The 22275-nt window shown below is 38.5% G+C and overlaps 1 protein-coding gene across 1 annotated transcript in view; it reads left to right on the top strand.

The window, feature by feature from the left end:
• Window positions 1-1136: 1136 nt before the first annotated feature.
• LOC127447047 (nuclear receptor subfamily 1 group I member 3-like) overlaps window positions 1137-22275 on the top strand; it is a 57777-nt gene continuing 36638 nt past the window's right edge. The window contains exon 1 of the mRNA XM_051708533.1: window positions 1137-1449. The gene's annotated coding sequence lies outside the window, so the exon portion shown is untranslated. The remainder of the gene's footprint in view (window positions 1450-22275) is intronic.

Genomic DNA, 22275 nt, shown 5'->3' with positions numbered 1-22275 from the left:
TATTATTTTATGTAACAGCACTGACATATTTAAATGAACCATGTTCATTAATAATTAATTATAGTTAAAATGTAAATTAATACGTTTTTCAAAATCACTATGCACATTTGAGCAGCCTCTTCTTCTTCTGACCTTGGACTTCCAACTTTGACCTTGGAAGTTGTTTTCCAATTTTGTAATCTCAAAAAAATTTTAAACATTGATAACAGCAATGACATGAAATCAAGGGACAAACATTATTTTTTAATTAATTAAATTATGAATTACTTATTTTGTTTTGCTTTTTCCTGACTGAAAAGTCAAGGGACATGTTTGTCACCATATTTTGATAATGACCTAATTCAATATGATTTAATAATAATAAATATATGTAGAAATAATTATAAATACAATATACTGCGTGTATATATATATATATATATATACAATAATTCAGATAAATCGAATATATTACATTATTGTGGCAGATGAGTTTTGAGCATTGATAAGACATTATTTTGAATTAATTTGTTGAGCGGAGAAGTGTTTTAGAAAGTAACTGTAAAGTAATTAGTAATGTGATTACTTTTTCAGTTAAGTAATAAGTAATCTGATTACAATTTTTGAAAAGTAATTAGTAATTTCTAGTGAATTACTATTTTAAGTAACTTACCCAACACTGTATATAGTAGAAAAAAGCATGCAATCTTTTCAGAAAAGTGGCTGTGGGGCAAAAAAGTTAATTTCATACTTTGAGCGTAACGAATAACGAATCAAGACAGGTTTTTAAAAGTTAAAGTTCTTTTCAACTAGTCATGACATCTAAAAACCTGGCGTAATGGTCAAAGAACAAAAAAAAGGAAAATAAGCTTGGACGGATAAAAACAAAGTTTGGTGTGAACGGCCCCTAACCCACTGGTTCTCAACAAGGGGACAGGGGCCCACTAGGGGCCCTCAGCAAACTTCTAAGGAATCCTCAGAATGACTTATTTAAAACAAGTCAAATTAAACTATATTAAAAGGTTGAGAACCTTTACCCTAACCATAATGTTTGAGGAATGTCAATAAAGTTCAGCGCTGCAACTGCAGTTGCATAACTACAAATGTTCTATAAACAAATTGCACAATATGATCCTCCATTCAGTTTTGTCCCGCCTGTGATTAGTTGCGTTTTCTTGCTTTGACATTCAGATATTCAGATACAAAACGTCATTCGCTTCCAGCGAGAACATAATGATACGTGTTCTCGTGTCCTTCTCAGGACATGTGTAACCAGGAAGTAAGACATGTACTCTCTGTTAGTCCTCGATAAATTGTGTGAACTGTTTGCGTGCTTGAAAGCAGAACTCTGACTCAGTACATCTGAAACGGAATTTTGCTGTACCTGATCGTGTCATGATGACTGATCTCTTTGGGGCTCGTTGTGGCTGATCACGAAGCGTTACACGAATGTCCTGCTGATATGACATGGTAAGTGTGTTTATGTTTGTTTACAAGTTGAAAGTAGCCTAATAGTGGCACGTTGACAACAACTGTTGAACGTGCAGCGAAAATAAATCTAGCTGCTTATAAACCTTAGGAGTGAAATTCAGCACATCGGTGTGTGTTTAACTGGATTTTAAACCGGTTTCGCCCTGAATACAAGATTAATAAAGACTATTGAGGCATCGCTGCTGCACATGACAACATTTCGGAGTTCAGATAGGCGGCGATTATTAATCGCGTTATAAACTTCTGCTCTTTGTCGAATATGATAATCAACACAATAGAAATCTCCAATGCTGTTAAATCTGTCTGTGCAGATACTGATAGTGTTTGAAAATATTGCAGTCTGCTGCGTGTAACCCGGTGCCCCAGTTCATTGTTTAAACTGATTGTAAGAGTCGTTTGCTGCTTAATTATTAATCCTGTTCGATCATCAGATTTATATTGAGAGTTCATTTAGTCGCGGCTGTTGAGCTTTATTCAAGCTATATTAGAACAATCATATAAACACAGCAGAAGTTCAGTGCTTAATCTGTGAGCTATTATCAAGAGTAAAACTGATAAATGTTCTTCAGGTCGCAAATTGGAGGACTAATATGAGCCATGTTCCTTACAGTAGCACAGTAGTTAAGGGAATTGACAGCCACAACAGGTGATCTGAATATATGAATTATTCTAACAGCTCAAAATGTTAATTCAAGCCAGTGTAGCCACTACAAGTCATCATATAGCCTGGTTAACAATCATTCCTAAATTATTTACAATTTTATTTAGACTAATTTACTTATTGATTATATATTAACTATTACTTCATTTATCTCTCTTGATAAAAATCTACATTAACAAGTTACAGGCTGATATCTGCGTTCTTATGAGAGCAGGTTTGTAACAAACACAAAATCACAAATCTTAGTTTGGTTTCAGTTTGGCTAAATATCTGAGGAATGCTTTATGCAATCAGACAGTTTGCTTGTTTCAGACATGTTGACCTAGTTGCAGTTAGCTAAACATGCTGATGCTCCAGTGCAGTCAGTACTTGTGAGATATTCTCAAGAAGTGCTTCTCTCAGATGATCTTATTTAATTGAAAATATATTACAATAATTGCCTTCCAAATGCACTAAACTATGGTAGCTTTTAGAGAAATATTCTCACAATAAATTAGTAAAAAAAAAAAAATGTTTTCTCTCTTGACTTTATTGAGCAATCAGTAAATATAAGCAATAGATAGAAATAGGGTTGTCACCATAGCAAAATTTCAGTAGTCGGGACCAATAAAATTTCATGATTCTCGATACATAGTTCGATACCACAGCAAAAATGGGTAATATGCAGTTGAACACACTTTTTTAGTCTATTAAAAAAGTTAAATATCAATGTAAATAATAAGTTAAAACAACCTTCAATTGTTTTTCAATTAAGTAAACATTGCTTCAAGTAGGGCCTGTTGAAACTTTAATTTGTTTTCATGCAAGAAATTGTTTAGTTATCATGTATTTTAATTATTTAAATGTGTACATGTTAATATGTTCAGTTTTTTGCAGATAAGAGAGTTAATTAGACACATTTTAACAGGTATAAATCTCTGATACAAGTACATGCCATAAAATCAGATATGCTGTAATTAAAAGTTTAAGGATCAAGTTGGCAGATTCAGTTAATTCAGTTAATTCATTCAATTCAATTCAAGCTTTATTGGCTAGATAAACTTAACATTGTCATTGTCATTAAAAGACATTACAAGCAGATATACTGTAAAACAAACTGAATGCTGAAGTTTAATTGGCTGAAAGTTAAATTCTCAAAATGATTATTTTCTTTGGCTGCTGTTCAGTCTCTATCGCGCACATGCTTGGCTCTCTCTCTTGCGCAGTTTAGCTTTTGACACTGGTTCAGATGAGAGTGAGTGAGCATTTTCGGGTGATGCAAAGAGATATGGTAGCTTGCTCGTATCTCTCCCAAACCTGGCTCAGTGCTTGCGGGTAAAGTCTCCATTCTCTGTGCAGTAAATCCACTCCAGTGTTTATTACGCTCGGGACATGTGTTGGTCGTAATGAATAAGCATGCACTGCTCCACACAATTAGATTCTGTGCTAGGATGTGAAGTCGAGTCAAGTGTGTGCCTCCAGGAAACGTATATATGCCAATTTTAGCCACAGGAATTGGGGAAAACATTAGTGAAATTTCAGGAAGCAAAAAAAAAAAAAACAGATAATGCATTAATTGCGTTAATTTTTTTAACACCTTAAACAGTCAACTATTAATCACAAAAATTAACACTTTAAATTTTGAAGCCCTAATGAAAATATAACAATTGCTTTTCAACATACCATTGCTTTTTTTATTTTTATCAAATAAAGTGATTCTGTAAAGATCCTCACAGAATAATCTAAAACACAACATTGGTCTTTTTTTGTCAAATAAAAGTTAAAAAAAAAAATAAAAGTGGTGTGAAAGTAAATAAAAAGCTGCACAGCATAGCATCACAGTATAAATGAAAACATTTATAAAAACCTTTATTCAGCATGCTTGCTTGTGAGATATTGATTAAACATTATTATTATGGACCCACTTTATATTAGGCGTCTTTACCTACTATGTACTTAAGCATTTGATACAATGTACTTATTATGTACATACATCTTGTTGCATTGTACTTACATTTAAAGTAACTGCATTTAATTACATCTGTAGTTACACTGTTAACCTTACCCCCTAATCCTAAACCTAACCCTACCCCAAACTTTATCCTAAACCCTAACCCTAATCTAAACTCTAACCCTACCCTTACTCATAAACCTACCCGTACCTCAGCCTCAGTTGCAGAATCTTGTGAGAATTTTGCAGAACGACATGTAGTCACAGAATAATTACATTGTATTGTATGTATTTTTTATTATTAACATTTTTTATTGATTCCATTCAACAAATTAAATAAACATAACAACATTCACCCACCCCCCCAGTACTCCACTCTCATATAGGTCACCGAGTGTAGTAACCCCGTCACAATCCACTCTGACCAGCAGAAAGGGGACTTATCAATACATAATTTTGAGTTCAGCCATATACTCGAGGCAGCATTTAAATAAATGTCCGAATTAAACATTCTGGACACTTTTGTCCATACCAAGTGCAAATGCGAGATAAGGGGGTGTAACTAAACTTCTCTGGTTAGTTTGATAGAAAAGCTTTGTAATGGCGAAATAGGGGCAAGAACTTCCTGTTTAATACTAGGGATGCACCGATACCACTTTTTCTCTTCTGATATCGGAAATCTCAGTATCGGCCGAAACCGATCCCGATCCGATACCAGTGTTGTTTTTTTGCATAATCAGTTTAATTTGTAAACAAATGATAATAATATATTTTAATAGTAATATATAGTTGTCATGAATCCCACCTTTGTTTTTCCTCCCGCTCACCACCAGAGGGCTCCATCACCTGGGGATTGACTTTAACTCTCTGGACTCCATTTCCCATAATCCCCGTACCTGTCAATGATTACCTATTCACCTGTTTCCAATTCATTCAGCTATTTAAGTCTCACTCTCACTTGCTGTGATTGCGAAGTCTTGTTTTGCCCTGGCTGACATTTCTGAGCATTCTCTGTGTTTATTGCATTACCTGTGTATGATCCTGGACTGTTCACCCTGTTTTGACCCGTTGCTGCCTGCCTACTATTACTGCCTTGTTTACCTGGATATAACCTGTGATTGTCTGCCACCTGCCCTGACCTCTTGCCTGTTTATTGTCTACCTCTCTGGATTACCTTGGTGCACCTTTAACTTTTAAACCCTCACGCTTTTATTTTGACATTCTAAACTCTCCAGGAAATCCTGTATGTGTCTGTTTTTAGGCAAGTTCACAGTAGATTAATTAGCTTCTTATTCAAATTCTGGTAAAATGTACCTCCGGTGCCGTTCTAAATACATATTATAAGTGAACCGAACATCTGAGCATCCACATCCGAGATGTTTTTCGTGAGTAGCGCTCAAATATTGTGCACCGCCTGAAGGCTAAAAATAACCAAGAGTGTGTGTGTAATCAAAGCAGCGCCATTCACTGATGCGCTGGAGCTGCACGTGCATTTTATATATTTACTTATAAAACAGCCTTTTGTGATTCACAGAGCTATTGCATGTCTTCAAGTGTTTTTGAATAAAATGCACAAGTCACATGAACTACTTCAATTGTGTTTTTATGGGTTTTTTATGTAATTTTGGAGCTTGACAGTAACAAACATGACTAACACACAGATTTGGATCGAGCTCGTCGGACCGATACCCGATCCATCGAAAAGCTTCAGTATCGGAGCCGATACCGATCCAGCTATCGGATCGGTGCATCCCTATTCAATACAAAACCAGGGAGGGGCTTTCTCAGGTGGGAGCGACCAATGAGCCAAATGTCTGAGAACGAATGCATAATAATAAAACAAAATCTTGGGTAGGCCTAGCCCACCTTTGTCAATCCGCCATGTAACTTACTGAAATGTAATCTGGGATGTTTACCATTCCAAATGATGGACTTTGCTATGCTATCAAATTGCTTTAAATAAGAGTGGGGAACCAGAGTCTGATTGTTTGCCACTGCCCGCATGACATTAATGAAATGCCTAATGTTATCAGAAGAGTTATGGCCCCGAATAAATCCCACCTGATCTATATGTATAAGAGATGTCATAACTTTACTTAATCGGTTAGCCAGAATTTTTGACTGGATCAGGGAAATTGGATGGTAACTCTTACACTCGCTTGGATCTTTGTCCTTTTTAAGCATCAGACTGATCCGGGCTTGCGTCATGGTTGGCGGAAGCTTTCCATTCTTTAATGATTCCGTATAAACTTCTAGCAAAAGCCATCTGGCCCCGGAGCCTTGCCTGTAGGCAAGGACTTAATTACCTCACCAAGGTCCTCCAAGGTTATCTCAGAATCAAGAGAATTCCTTTGCTCAGTCATCAGTTTAGGAAGTTCTAATGGTTTCACAAAGTTTCTAATATCCTCATCAATAGACAAAGATGTGGAACTATAGAGATCAAGATAGAATTCTTTAAAAGCATTATTAATATCAATGGCTGAGGTAAATATTTCACCACCAGCAGATTTCACTGAGGGTATGGTAGGAAAAGACACTCTCTGTTTTATATATCTAGCCAGAAGCTTCCCTGCTTTGTCCCCCGACTGAAAGAATGACTGTCTTGCCCTAAATAGCCAAAACTCCACCTTCCGCAACAAAATAGAATTCTATCTGTATTTCAGTCAGGTTAATTCCATGAGGCCATTAGACGACATTCAGTACTTCAGCTCTGCTTCTGCACTTTTAATATTCCCTTCCAATTCCACGAGTTCTTGTACTTTGGATCTTTTGGTGAATGAGGCATAATGTATGATCCGACTCCTAAGAACCACCTTAAGTGCCTCCCAAGCCACGCCCACAGAGGATACTGAGGACCAGTTGGTCTCCATCTAGACATTGATTTCAGTCTTTAGCATTTGTTGGAATTCAGGATTTTGCAAAAGGGATACATTAAAGCACCAACTATATTATTTCTTTTTCTCCGTATGTGGCAACACCTCTAAACATACCAGGGTGTGATCTGAGACTAAATGTTTCCAATTAAGCAATCAACAACAGATGAAATGAGGGACTTAGATATATATATATATATATATATATATATATATATATATATATATATATATATATATATATATAAAGAAATCTGATTGACTGAAGCGTCAGTGTTGCTCTAAGGGGCTTGCAAACTTTTGCTTCAATATGGCCATTTCCAACATTGGTGCGACCATCAAAACCCAAACTTCCCCTAGAACAAAACAAACAGAAAAAGAAAAACATGCGCATTAACTCTGCGCACGACAGCACAAACTGGCGTCCATCCCTCCAAACTCAAACAGTCCATGCATGCCTACGACAGCCCCCACGACAACTTTCCTGTCAGATTACTCAAGTCTGGTGTTTCTATACAAATTTTGTGAGACAGAATTACACATCAAAATATAATCTATAAAACAAACTCCTGCCAATAGGCAGAATAAACACAAAGAGCATGTAGATTCATCCAAAAAACTGTCCTTAAGGTGCGTTACTCTACAAAATATGCTCCAGCCACTAGGCGGAACCAGCACAAAAAAGCGCACATATTCTTCAAACAGTCAAGCAAATGTTCAGTGAGCTGGTCCACTCAGCTACAACATGAGTTCAGGCAAATTACATAAATCACTCCAATGTCTTTGAAAGAACTATTCTGCAAAACAAACTCCAGCCAATAGGAGGAATAAGTACAAAGAGCGTGTAGGTTCATCCATAAAAGTGTCGTGAAGGTTTGCCATTCTACAAAATAAACTCCAGCCGCTAGGCGGAACCAGCACAAAAAAAAAAAAGCGCTCAGTTTCCTCAGTCAAACGAATGTTCAGTGAGCCAGTCCAAGTGGCTGCAAAGTGAATACCAAAAGATGACCCACCACTCCATTGATCCCATGAAGGACATCGCTTGCTGTGGGCATGTAAATGCTCCAAGGCCCTCCACAGCATCCACTCTCAATCTGGTCGGGAACATCAGTGCAAAAGTGACCCCCTGTTGATGCAAAGGTTTCCCGCATTCCCTGAATCGATCACGTCCCTCTCCTGTTGAATTTGCTGGGAACAAGAAGATGCCGTGATTCCTCCAAGAAAGCCCTCCCCCATTTCTCGCCTCGCACAACACAAGATCTCCACCGGACAATCCCAGAAACTTGGCCAGAATCGATCGGGGCCTGCCTCCCTCCGTGGATCCTTGAACCGGAACCCCGTGAGCTCGCTCGACCTCCAGCCCATGCCCTGCCACATCGAGCAGACTTAGAAGGAGCCCATCCAGGAATCCCACCACATCCTTCCCCTCCCCGCCCCCAGGAACTCTGATGAAATGTTGAATCAAGCTTTTATTTTGACATGAAAGCTTTTTATTTTGTGTGCGTTTTTGAGGTTAGCTTTACAGATCTTGATAAGTGGTTGTTTAAGTGGCCTAGTGTGATTATTAAAGTGTAAAATACTGTCATTTAATTATATAAACATAGTCTGCAGGCACTACACACTTCATGGTGAAGCGTTCTGTTCTGTCATCTATTACAACATGCACAGCGCAGTGTTCCTGAAGCATATGTGATTGTTTGATGTATAAGTCTTACATTTTCATATGAATGAAGTTGTACAAATTGGTACGAATTCGCCACTTAAAAGTATTGTGACTAATTCTAATGGACTATGTTGAAACATTTTTAGTTGGAGAACAACTGCTCCGCTTCCTCTGCACATTAACAACGGAAAGCTGCTTTGTGTCTGTCAGGTGCAGTACTGCATATAATTGACAAGATATTAAGAGATATAATCTCATTTTCAAATATACAATAAGACCTGGTGATTGTCAACATTATTTCAGTGGTTTCGAGATTTGGGGGTTTGTTCTGAATTCCAAATCCTAAGTATTAAACCTGTGCAATTAATTCAGTCCAAACCATTTAATTGAAACTTGGTTATCTCATTTTGGTTTTTGTTAACTAAATACTTTTTAAGAAATTTCAGATTGAAATTTTCCCATTGACTTATATTAATAGAATTCTCAGATTTATAATTTGATTGACAGCAATGATGTCATTGTAATATTTGAATTGCGAATTTGCGATTACTCACATTTATTTGCATACTGAATTGTGACTGGTTTTGTCCTCCTTGTATAGTCTATATTAAACCATTTATAGCCACCTTTATACTGCAGAGGGACTACTGTATATGTTGAATCTCTTGTGCTTGTCAGGGCGGTCGACTGAAAATGGCAATGGCATAGCACCTCCAATGGAGCATTTCATTAATGAACCAAAGCCTAAAACATAAACTTTACTAACACTGCTCCTTTACTGCCATGGAAGCACTGGTATTTCCTTCAGGAAATTCACATCTAGTTAGGTATATTGCATGTATGTAATCAATTAAGTTAGATTTAATTCTTCAAATCTCTGCAATGTATCAAGCATTCCATGTGTAATTGTATGCCAGAGACCATTCAAAAAGTATTTGATTTTCACCTTTACTAATGCAGTGGAGTGCCACAGCAGGCTGTTGCAATCCCTAATGTGATTTTAGTGAGTGTTCACTGTCCCTTCCCCATCTCTCTCTCTCTCTCTCATTCTTCCTGTCTCTCTCTCCCCCCCACCCCCTCTACAACAATAGAATTTCAATAGGTTTGACTGTTGGTTATATAATTGCACTTATTTTTTGAACTTCCTGGTAATTTCCCCATGTACAAAGCAGCATTTTAACATTAACGCCTTTTTTTAAAAACACTATATCAATGGAATGTGGAATTCATATTTTTTCATAAACCCCACAGTTAAAATAATTTGTCATAATTACAATTATTAAAGGTTGAACTACAGAACAATTTGTCAGGCATATGACATTATCAAAGAGAGCAGAGGTTTAGAAATGTTAAATGGAAGTTCTTTGTAGAACTTCAGTCAATGGAAAGACATGTCTGTGAATAATGAACACTTGAATATCCTCTGTCAAACAGTAGCTCATCAACAACCATTGCAATTAAACACAAAGAAGCATTGAGTAACTTATGATGCCTTGAGAGAAAAATGAAAAAGATAAATGCATTTAAATGAAATGGTATATATTAGTGAAGAACACTGATGCGAAAATAATGAAGTGTAAATGCACATCACAAAACTAGTCAGGATACATTCATACAGCAGCTGAATCTGGCCCAAATGTGACGTTTTGCACATTTGACACAAAACGTTAAAGTGTATTTTAAAAGTTTAAAGTTTCATTTGGACTTCCAGTCAGATTTCTGGGAAGTCAGACCAACAGACCTAGATAATGCAATTGTAGCATGGGTTCATTCAGTATGCATGTTAATCGGACCACAATTGGCCTCTGTGAGCTCTGAAAGACAGCAGTTCCTCAGCTGACGTCCTTCCTTCAATTATTCAATTGCGTATTGTGTCATGTAAATATTTGGATAGACAGAAAAAGTCTATGGCTGTACTAAACAAAAACCCACTGTAGCTCGATTTTAACTGTGCATGTATACGTACTGACAGATGTGTCGTTTTGGATGATGGTATTAACAGTACAAAAACACAATGAATCTGTAATTTTAAATTCTGTAGGAAACACTGGTGCGAACAGTATATATACTAGAGAGAAAGAGAACATTTTACTCATATAATATTTTAGAATATTTTTTATTCTATTGAGATCACTGCAATGGTTTCATAAAATGCAGTAATAAAAAAGAATGCCAGTTTTCCTAAGTGTCCGTGATATTTTCAGTGGCCATTTTATTGGGAAAATTAAAATATAATTGTTTTGCCAATACTGGAATTACCACCAGTATTATTTTGACTGCCTGTGGCATCTCTCCTTGTCAGGCAGTCTCAAAAGTCAGTGCGCTTACACACACAGTGTGTAGCCAGGTTATGTGTTATGTTGTTTCAGGACTTGTTTCAGTTAATTGGGAACATCTGCTGTTCGTAACGATATGCCATGTTTATTTTATGTTTCATGTAATTTCTGTAATAAAGCCACACTTCTGGCTCACGTTACATCTGCCAAACCTTAAATAGCAGAATTTGAAAAGTTGGAAAGATTGTGAAGTTCAGATTCCAAGCTTTTAAACGACACAGTATTTCAAGTGAGTGGTTTTTAATTAATTAGCTAGCAGTTCCAGTTTAAAGGGTCAAAACGCTAAAAGTAAAATTATTGGTTATTGGTACTGGCCACAACCAGCTGTGAATGATTGTGTCTGCCCGGGAATTCCATTTCAGTTCATCCCCATATATTACTTGTCTGAAGAATTGTTTATTCTTGTAATAATATTTTATCATAGTGCTGTTGCCACCATTTTATAGAAGTAAACAGTTAAACATTTACCGTTCTATAAAAGCAACTTTACTCTGTGTTGTGCCTAAGAAAACACTGTAATGCATTGCCTCTCCTGATTTATTGCTTAATTTTGCAGTAAAATCCTTTACGATATCAGAAGAATGAGCATCTTGATTTCACAAAAAAAAATTTGTAATGTTTCTTTAAATGCTGAAGTTTTTATAATGTGGCAACTAGCCTATCTAAGATTAAACAGGTAAAACCACCCTCTGCATTTTACAGTGATTTAGGGAAAAAAATAGATGTAATATTTACAAAGCTTAATATAAAATATAATAACATCCCAGTTTCCTACAAGTGTTCATTTATTGTATTTGAACAAATTTGTTGTAATTGAGAAATTTGTGTCAGCTGTAAGTTGAACCCAGGTTATTCTTGTGTCCACAAATTAGCTGATAATAACTAGCTGATGTAGAATTGATGTCGATTTTCTAGCCTGTTGCATAGTACTTTTGTGAAGTTGGGATTTGGTGAAGAATTGCTGATTTTCAGAGCTTTTCTAACAAAATGTAATTTCACAATGCAAATCCTAAACAATCCAGAGTGTACTTAGTGTGGTTGTTCCACAAAGGAATTGGGGAAGGTGAATAAAGGTGCAAAGAGAAAAGGTAGACGCGTAGCTAAGGACGTAGATTCCAGGAGGGATGGGGGAAACCCCCCCCAATAATCAAAACAAGCTAGTACAACCCCCCTCCCTCCCCATTGTGCATAGCTAATGTTTAGAATTAGCAGATAAGCAGAGGGAAATTGGAGCTGTGGGGGAAGGAATCAGCACATTCTCTCCATAATGACAAACCAAGACATGTGCTTAGATCGCATAAAAAGCCACAGGAAAACACTCACATTACTAAATTAGCAGGTTATTGCTCTTTGGACCCAGACAGTGAACTTAGGCTGTAGGCTGACCTAACAGATGTTCACCTTCAGACTACATAACCTGTTAGCTTCAAGGTTTTGTAATCATGTCTTTAAATACTTGCTCTTTTAACTGCAATTTAAAGTCACCTTGAAGTGCCTCGATGAGTGCAGTTTTCTTTGGTCTGTTAACGTATTTCCTACTCGAGCTGTAAATCCCAAGAAACCTCAGAAAAAACAGAAGCAAACGGAAGCTGGCGTTGGCCAGCTCTAATCAGAAGGGATCATCCCTATGCCCTATTTCCTTCTAAGAAAATTAACCTTCACTGTGAGAGCTTCAGAGAGCTGAAAGGTGATAACGGTCATTCACAACTAACTTTATAAGTGATTTTTATTGGAAAATCTGTTTGGAACGACTCTACAGCATGGATTGTGCTCCCTTCGAAGTGCGTTGCGAAGGCATCATCAGCACGCGTTCTCGTTCTAGAAAGTATTTGATTGGACAAAGTTTCTTAGGCCCTATGTGTAACGCTGGGTTCTTGGAGTGGAAGAGAGGAGACGTAGGAGTAGATACTTTAAATCTTTTAATAACAATTGCTGGAGTGGAACAAACAATAAAGCATAACATCAAAACTTAACACAATGTAACACTTCAAAGACTGACACTGGATGAACAAAACAGGAGGGTATTTATACAAACAAGGGCAGATGATGGAATGGAGGACAGGTGAGGATGATAGGGAACAGATGGATGTGCTGAGGGCTGTGAATTCTGGGAAATGTAGTCAGGGGGAAAAATTCAAAATAAGAGTCCTTGAAAAACATGAGGGAGAGACTGTGACACTATGTGACATTATGGTTTTGCTTGTTTTTTTTTTAGCCGGAAGAGAGACTGTAGATTTTAAATGCTTATATCTTCTGAAAACAAATTTTGTCAATGTTTAGAAGTACACTAGCAGATAGATGACCTTAAAGCTATATGGACTAAACAGCAAAACTTTCATTTTGATTTAATGTGGTCTTTAATCTTTTCTAGCAGTAAAATAGGTCAGTATGCTATCTAGCTGGCTTCCTTTGGTTTTGTTATTATATAAGTCACTATTTGTGTGCCTTGAAAGTGGAAATAAACCCTGGGGTGCTCTAATCAAGGACAAATTAATAACAATAAATGTTAAGATATATGATAGCAGTTAGAGAACAGTTAAAGTAATACTGAAAATTCAAAACTGAAAATCCTATCATCATTTACTCAACCTCATGTTATTCCAGACCATGGTATGACCTTCTTTCTTCCATGAAACAATGTTATGAGGCAGAATGTTAGCCTCAGTCACCTTTCACTTTCATTGCATCTTTTACCCATACATAGGGTGACCAGATACCTGCTTGTGGAAAACGGGACAGCCCCCTCCAAGCAAAAATTAAATTGACATACCCTTACCCAGGCACAGATCAATGCGAAGTAGAGGGTGCATCTGCATCTGTAACTGTTGTCACCTTGTACTCCAATGAGCGGCTCCAATTTTGAAGGTAATCCAACGATGCTGAATAAAAGTTTCTCACTGCACAAAAGAAATCATCCGCTCGCATGTAGGGCTGCAGCGGTATACTGGTTTCACGGTATACCACGGTATGAATATTGACGGTTATCATACCATCTACATTTGCTTATCTACGGTATTGAGAAAAAAATGCAACCGGACGGAGAATCTCACCTGCGCGTGCGCATCTCCTTTCCTCCTCGACTGCCTGTCAGACTCGTCAACTTGCAGAGAAAATGTCAGAGAGAAGCGAGACGAGGGGTCTGACATAAGTGAGTGTGTGTGTGAGTTAAAGCAGTGTTTCTCAACTGGTGGGTAGCAGGTCTATTTGGACTGGGTCGCGGACAGCAGGGAAAGAACAATGCCATGGTTCTCCCATTGAAGATGTTGGGCCTCATGTATTCAGATAGAAGACAAAGGCAGGCCTAACAGTCATATAAACATTCCTCAAGCCCCCTCCTTCTAAGTCGTAAATTGTACTGATAAAAATTGCGCCAAAATCAAACAAAGGGAGTCCAAAACAGACTATAGATCCATGAAGCCTTGCCCTCTAAAGGATCGAGCTCTCAAAAACTATTGGATGAGGCACACAACAGAACGTCCCTCAAACATGACATCATCAGGACTTCAAATAATTCTGAAATGCTTCCAAAGTTGCTTCCATACGGACGTAGTTTTTTTGCTGCTCTCCGGTGCAGCCTCGTGGCATAAGGAAGTAATGTCCGACTTGAAACTGTAGCCATACAATCTCCATCTCGCTGGACGAGTTGAGATTACTCTGTGTTCAACCGAACACTCTAACGGATCCGAAGGAGACCGCCGAGCAATTCGCATCTTCATCCGTTGGCCTGCAGAAGTGAAGAGATTAAAGATTTCTCTTCCATCTTCAATCAAGTCGACATTTCTGAGTTCTCCGCCAGCCCGCCGAGAATCAACAGCCGTACCGCCCGCCGACAGCGCGAGGAAACGCCCCCCCCCCCGTCATCACCCGAGCCTCAAGGAACCGGGTCAAAGTTAAAGGACAGAGGAAAACACATTCTACCTGTGTCCTCATGCGATTCAAGTAAGAGGTTTACGTCTGGGCAGAGATAGTGTGTTATTCTTGTGTTTCAAGGTTTTTGCTTGTACAGTTTACGGACCGCCATGTCCGCTAATTATTAATACTCAGGGTATTAATTATCACGAATTTGTTTTGCTGTATTGTGGTCCAACCAAATTGGACTGTTGTGCATTTTCGCCATCGCGGGTGAGACAGCAACTGAGTTCATCCATTAAAGAGTCAAATAACAAGGGACTTTTACGAGCCCCGCTCGTAAAACTGCGTCTCTGAGTGATGAACACGGCTGCTTTATCTCCAGCTATCGCGAAATCAGCTTTCGGGCTGTCACTTAATAATCTCTCTCTCTCTCTCTCTCTCTCTCTCACTAACCACACTGACACACACACACACCTTATGTGTTATAGGATTAGTTTTATTTCCATATCTAATCATATCACTGTTTAGTTTGTAGTTGTAAGTCGGAAGTTTATTGACTGCATTGTATTAATTATTAATTGATATTACTGCATAAATAAACTTTGTTTATATTACAAAGAGAAGTGTTTTGGTTTGTTTTGCATACGCCTGTGTCATGCTGACGGGATGTCAGTGCTCGGATTCAAACCTTCATTCATTGTTTTTTTCCTGAAAATCGATATTCTTCGGATGTCGATTTTCCTAAGAAAACAATCTAATATTGAGACTGTTTTAATATTCGGTTATTAGTCCCTGATTTCAGGGTGGTGCCCCGTCAATGTTAATCCTTATTAATATTCTATTGATTTTTGATAATTGATAATTATCTTTGATTGAATTTGAATGATCAATAAGCTAGTGTTAATTGTAATTAATGTTTCATCGATGTTAACAATTAACGATTATCTTTGATAAGTGTTGATTTTAAAGGATTAAAAAAAGCTAAAATTGATTCTCATCAATGTTCTATTGATTTTTGTAATTAATAATTATCTTTGATAATTATTAATTATTGCCAATAACCAAACTTGCTCCTAAACGTAGCACACTACATTTACTGGAGTCCCATATGAGGTTTTAATGAGTTAGATCCAATTAATTAATTTAAATATTGATTAATAACTACAGAAATAATTACCAATTATTTCTGATAGTAACACTGATCTAAACAACCAGTAAAGCCCTACAAAGATATTTTGGCAGCCGCCCAAGTGATAGCCTATTTAGGACTGCCGAGGCAGATTTAATGATAATCTTGCAATCAGCGAAAGGCTTCTCATCTGCACGTTCACACGAGTGTAATGGAACCAGCTCGAGATCATGATATAGGTGCGCACGTGCAACAACTGGGCTTCCCTCGATATTGTGGAGCGCAGACCTCAAAACTGATGTGACCAATTTCAATTCTAGTGAGACTTTTCTAGTTTAAAGCATTACGGAGAAAGTCAAGTCGAACCTCTCAAACAGTAGGCAGCCCTGACATGCCAAACAGCACTGAGGAGGAGAAGAGCAACACTGTGTTTGTGCTATTTTTTTTTTCAGTATACATCATCACCTTTACAAAATTGTTTCACGATTTTACATGAGTAAAAGTAACTTATATTTTGACAAAATGTTATAGTTTCATATGAAATAATCTAAAGGTAGAATCTATTAGACCTCATTTTATATCAACAGTGGCACTTTTCAAGATGTGTTTCAGCTAGTATTTATTTTTTGATAAAAAAGAAAGCCTTTCCTCCTGTGTAATATGTATGTTCTATTTGAATTATGTTTGAAATTAGGAAACAAACGGGATAATAATGGGCTCATATAAGTAAATATGCTCTTCAGTTTTTAAAAGGGGGAGAGAAAACTTCCTGTTGCTTTTGTTGTTGACGTCAACAACAAAAATAATGCCACTTGATGCATGTCCTTGTACTTGAAAACCATGAACAAAACTATGCAACATAAAAGGAAATGTGACCCAGGATACATTAAATACAGGTTATGTTTTTACTATGGTGTGTCGCCACTTGATTTCCAATGTAAAATCTGGGTCCTGAAGCAAAACCAGTTGAGAACCACTGAGTTAAAGGTACAGATGGAAAAGCGAGCTCCACAAATCTCACACCTCACTTTGCTAGGCTCTGTCTGTGACTCCTTTTTTAATTTTTTTATTGAAACTCTTTTTGAAGATCCTCATTAAATTTATATGCACGCTTCCTTGACATTTTTCCAGCTGCAATTTCATCTGTGTGTTCTTTCAAACTGACTCTTCAATCAGTTCACTAACTGGATGTCTATTGATAGGGGATTGTGATTGGATAGTTTAATCCAATCAAAATCAAAATCAAATCAAATCACTTTTATTGTCACACAGCCATATACACAAGTGCAATGGTGTGTGAAATTCTTGGGTGCAGTTCCGATCAACATAGCAGTCGTGACAGTGATGAGACATATACCAATTTACAATAAACATCAGATTTACACAACACAATTTAAACATCTGATATACACATAATTACACACAACAATATACAAATAAAAACATACACTGTACAATATACAATACACACAATATAGATTCACATTATTCAACAAAAAAAAAATATATAAAAAAGTATATATAGTAGTATATATAGAATGTACAGTAGGTTGTATTGTACTGTATTGACATTCAGGCTGTCGGTTGATAGTCAGTTGTTAAGAGAGAATATAATATAATAATAATATAATTTATGACAGTCCGGTGTGAGATATAAGAGTAAGGGTAATAAAGTGCAGTGCTGATGAATTTTGATCGTGGGAGATCAAGAGTTCAAAAGTCTGATTGCTTGGGGGAAGAAGCGATCATGGAGTCAGCTGGTGCGGGTCCTGATACCGCCTGTCTGATGGAAGCAGTGAGAACAGCCCATGGCTCGGGTGGCTGGAGTCTCTGATGATCCTCCGAGCTTTTTTCACACACCGCCTGGTATATATTTCCTGGAGGGAGGGAAGCTCACCTCCGATGATGTGTCAGGCAGTTCGCACCACCCTTTGCAGTGCTTTGCGGTTGTGGGCGGTGCTATTGCCGTACCAGGCGGAGATGCAGCCAGTCAGGATGCTCTCTACAGTGCAGGTGTAGAACCGTGTGAGGATGTGGTGGTTCATTCCAAACTTCCTCAGCCATCTCAGGAAGAAGAGGCGCTGATGAGCCTTCTTCACAACGACTTCAGTGTGGATGGACCATGTGAGTTCCTCAGTGATGTGGACACCCAGGAACTTGAAGCTGCTGACTCTCTCCACTGGTGCTCCATTGATGGTGATGGGACTGTGTTCTCTGTCTCTTCTCCTGAAGTCCACCACAAGCTCCTTTGTCTTACTGATGTTGAGGGAGAGGTTGTGCTCCTGACACCAGTGTGTCAGAGTGTGCACCTCCTCTCTGCAGGCTGTTTCATCATTGTCAGTGATCAGACCTACCACCGTCGTGTCATCAGCAAACTTAATGATGGCATTGGAGCTATGTGTTGCCATACAGTCATGTGTGTACAAGGAATACAAGAGTGGGCTGAGAACACAGCCCTGTGGGGCTCCAGTGTTGAGGGTCAGTGATGAGGAGATGTTGCTGCCTATTCTAACCACCTGGCGTCTGCTTGACAGGAAGTCCAGGATCCAGCTGCACAGCGAGCTGTTTAAGCCCAGAGCCCGGAGTTTCTCATCTAGCTTGGAGGGCACTATGGTGTTGAATGCTGAGCTGTAGTCTACAAACAGCATTCTCACATAAGTGTTCTTTTTTTCCAGGTGGGAGAGAGCAGTGTGTATTGTAGATGCAATGGCATCATCAGTGGAGCGGTTGTTGCGGTAAGCAAACTGCAATGGGTCAAGAGAGAGAGGCAGCACAGAGCAGATGTAATCTCTGATTAGTCTCTCAAAGCATTTGCTGATGATGGGGGTCAAAGCAAGTTATTTTTGATTGTTTTGGAACAGGCACAATGGTGGATGTTTTAAAGCATGTGGGGACTACAGACAAAGAGAGGGAAAGGTTGAAAATGTCTGTAAAAACAACAGCCAGCTGGTTCGCACACACTCTGATGACGCGGCCCGGAATGCCGTCTGGGCCCGCGGCTTTGCGGATATTCACCCGTCAGAAGGATCGGTTTACATCCGCTACAGAGACGGAGAGTGAACTAACCTCTGTAGCTTCGGCCGCGAGAGCTCTCTCCGCGAGGGCAGTGTTATTTCCCTCAAAACGAGCATAAAAAGTATTTAGCTCATCCGGGAGAGAGGCAGCGGCGTTCATGACGGAGTTTTTATTCCCTTTAAAGTCCGTGATGATGTTTATTCCCTGCCACATGCTTCTAGAGTTGGTGGTGTTAAACTGTCCTTCAGTCTTGATCCTGTACTGGCGTTTTGCTGTTCTGATAACTGGCTTGTTTATGCTCCTCCGCTTTCCCGGAATTGAAAGCGGAGGTCCACACATTAAGTGCTGCGCGAACTTCGCTATTTATCCATGGTTTCTGGTTTGGATAGATCCGTATTGTTCTGGTCGGAAACCACGTCCTCCACGCACTTTTTGATGAAACACATTACGCTATCAGCGTAAAGCTCGATGTCGTCATCAGAGGCGGACCGGAACATCTCCTAGTCCGTGTGATCAAAACAGTCCTGTAGCGCAGAGTCTGATTGGTCCGACCAGCACTGGATCGTTCTGAGGGTGGGTGCTTCCTGTTTCAGTTTCTGCCTGTAAGCGGGCAGAAGCAGAATGGAAGAGTGGTCCGATTTGCCAAATGGTGGGCGGGGGAGGGATTTGTAGCCATCCCGGAAGGGAGAGTAGCAATGGTCCAAAACCCGGTCCCCTCGTGTGTTGAAAATAATGTGCTGGTGGTATTTTGGTGCGACTGATTTGAAACTGGCTTTATTAAAGTCCCCGGTCACAATGAACGCGGCCTCAGGGTGCGCGGTTTCCTGCTTGCTTATACTCCCATACAGTTCCTTGAGTGCCCGGTCTGTGTCGGCTTGTGGGGGGATGTACACAGCTGTGATAATGACTGCTGTGAATTCCCACGGTAGCCAGAATGGTCGACACAGAAGCATGAGAAATTCCAGATCAGGAGAGCAGAAAGACTTGATAGAATGAACGTTCTTCTGATCACACCAGGATTTGTTGATCATAAAACATACACCACCACCTCTGCTTTTACCTGAGAGGTCTTTCGCTCTGTCCGCTCGGTGCACGGAGAACCCCGCGGGTTCAATGGCTGAGTCTGGAATCTCCGCAGACATCCAAGTTTCTGTTAGGCAGATAATGCAGCAGTCCCTTGTCTCTCGTTGAAAAGAGATCCGCGCTTTCAGCTCGCAGAGCTTGTTATCCAGAGACTGAACATTTGCCAGTAGAATAGTGGGTAGCAGGGGTCGATTTGCGCGGCATCTTACTCTGATGAGAACGCCGGCTCTGTTTCCCCTTTTCCTTTTGCGTTTCCGCGTCCGGACTGCCGACAAAGGGCTCCACTGGCGTGTTTGTAAACAGCGGGTCGGCATTGAGGAATTTGAAGTCCGGTTTACGGTGCGAAATTGCTGAACCAATGTCCAAAAGTGTTTGTCTGTCGTAGACAATAAGGCAGACAACATCCAAAACAAAAAAACATAAGAATTGTGAACAAAACAAACAAAACACTACTATGTTATGTCGGAGCTCGCAATGCAGCAGCCATACACGGCGCCATCTTGAGTCCAATCATGTATTTCAAATAACACAGTGTGATTTTATTGGTTTTACAAGCCATATCCTTGGCTACCTTTGATTAGAATACTCACGTGACTGAGAAAGTTGCATAGGCGATAGAGAAATACGGGAGAAAATTTTATTTTTTCAGAATAAGTCGGGACACTAGAAAAAGTGCTTAAATACGGGACTGTCCCGGAAAAAACGGGATGTCTGACCCTATCCATACAGTGAAAGTGAATGGTGACTGAGGCTAACATCCTGCTTCAGTCATACATGTTTAGAATGACACAAGGTTGAGTAAATGATGACAGTTTTGGGTGAACTAACCTTTAAGGATTAATTAGAGTTTCAATTTATTTTATTCTCGTGTGACCCCCACGTACACATGCATGGACGTTGTACTTTGCCTTTGCTGTAAGCAACGCATAATTTAATTTCATTTACACTGACTGATCTCAGTTCAGGAGACTCTGTGTTGTCAGTAAAAGGTTAAACTTTCGACGTACGGAGTCATGTGACAAAACAAAATGGCGCCGATCACAGCTGAGTTTGTCTTTGGGAGAAACGCCAACAAAACTACATCTGGTAAGAATCCTAATTAGGTTTTTACATTGAAACCTGTTTGAGTCAAATGATTAGAGTCTCTAGTTTCATCTGATATACAATTTTAAAAATTTGAGCGATTTATTGTGGAAAGCCAGACTGCTAAACTAAATGTACACTAATGTGCACTTTAGCGCATGTTTTCCTAAGAAATCCTCTGTTTACTATTTACTGTGCATTATCACATTGAGATTCCATGGGTTCATTCAAAAGCTGAAAAATGTTGCTTCAGAGGCTTCATATAGAGTTAGGATGAAAATAAGGTGCATTTTGAACTGTTCTGAGACCAGTGCAGACAGACAGCACACTGGATGTTAAGTTATTCACTATATAGAGAGTAAGGGAGCATCCTATACAGTAGAATTAATTATGATAATTTCTGATGTAATGTCTGTAACGTCTAAAAATATGAATAACCAACACTCCTGAAAACATAATAAACAATTTGATAAAAAAATCTTTCTATAGCCTGATATTATTTAAACCTAGTCCAGCTGTCCACATATTTTGGCATTAATTTTTAGGAAAATCATTTGCTCGTGTTTTTTGTTTTTTTGTTTTTTTGGATGTTTATTAGGTGCTACTAGTTACAAATCAAAAAGGGAAATGGAAAATGCACACAGCAGTGAAACAGGGGTCTCAGGAGGTTATGGGAATCCTCTTAGAAATCTTATTTATTGAGCACAAAAGGTTGTGAAGGGTATTATATTGGTTAAACGGGTTGCGGAAGAGATGAAGAATTATATTCTCCTGTATTATTATTATTTACATTTATATTATATTCTTATTTATATTCTGAAAATTCTGAACTATTACTTTAACTCATAGCCTAATTGCACTTTTGGAAATTTATGTGGCATCAGTTTTATTGTTTCCTCCTTTGATTGCATCGCTTAGTTTTATTATCGTTTATAGTTTTGGTTTAAATCATTTGCTAAATGAATAAATGTAAATGTGAATTGCTTGCATGTATTGATGAAAAATCATATTAAATATGACAACAGTATAGTAATAAGAAAAAGATCAATGTATTTTGTATTTGGACTCCAGTTCTATTCCCTTTTAAGTGTTTTCCGTTTTCCCTTTAAAGTGAAATGAACACTCACCCAATCCTGAATAATCCTATAGACAATTATGTTGTAGGCTTCTTAGTATTATG

This window comes from Myxocyprinus asiaticus, chromosome 10, assembly GCF_019703515.2.
Source record: "Myxocyprinus asiaticus isolate MX2 ecotype Aquarium Trade chromosome 10, UBuf_Myxa_2, whole genome shotgun sequence".
Taxonomy (NCBI): Eukaryota; Metazoa; Chordata; class Actinopteri; order Cypriniformes; family Catostomidae; genus Myxocyprinus; species Myxocyprinus asiaticus.
The sequence above is the reverse complement of the archived record's forward strand: the minus strand, read 5'-3'. Positions and strand labels throughout refer to the sequence as shown.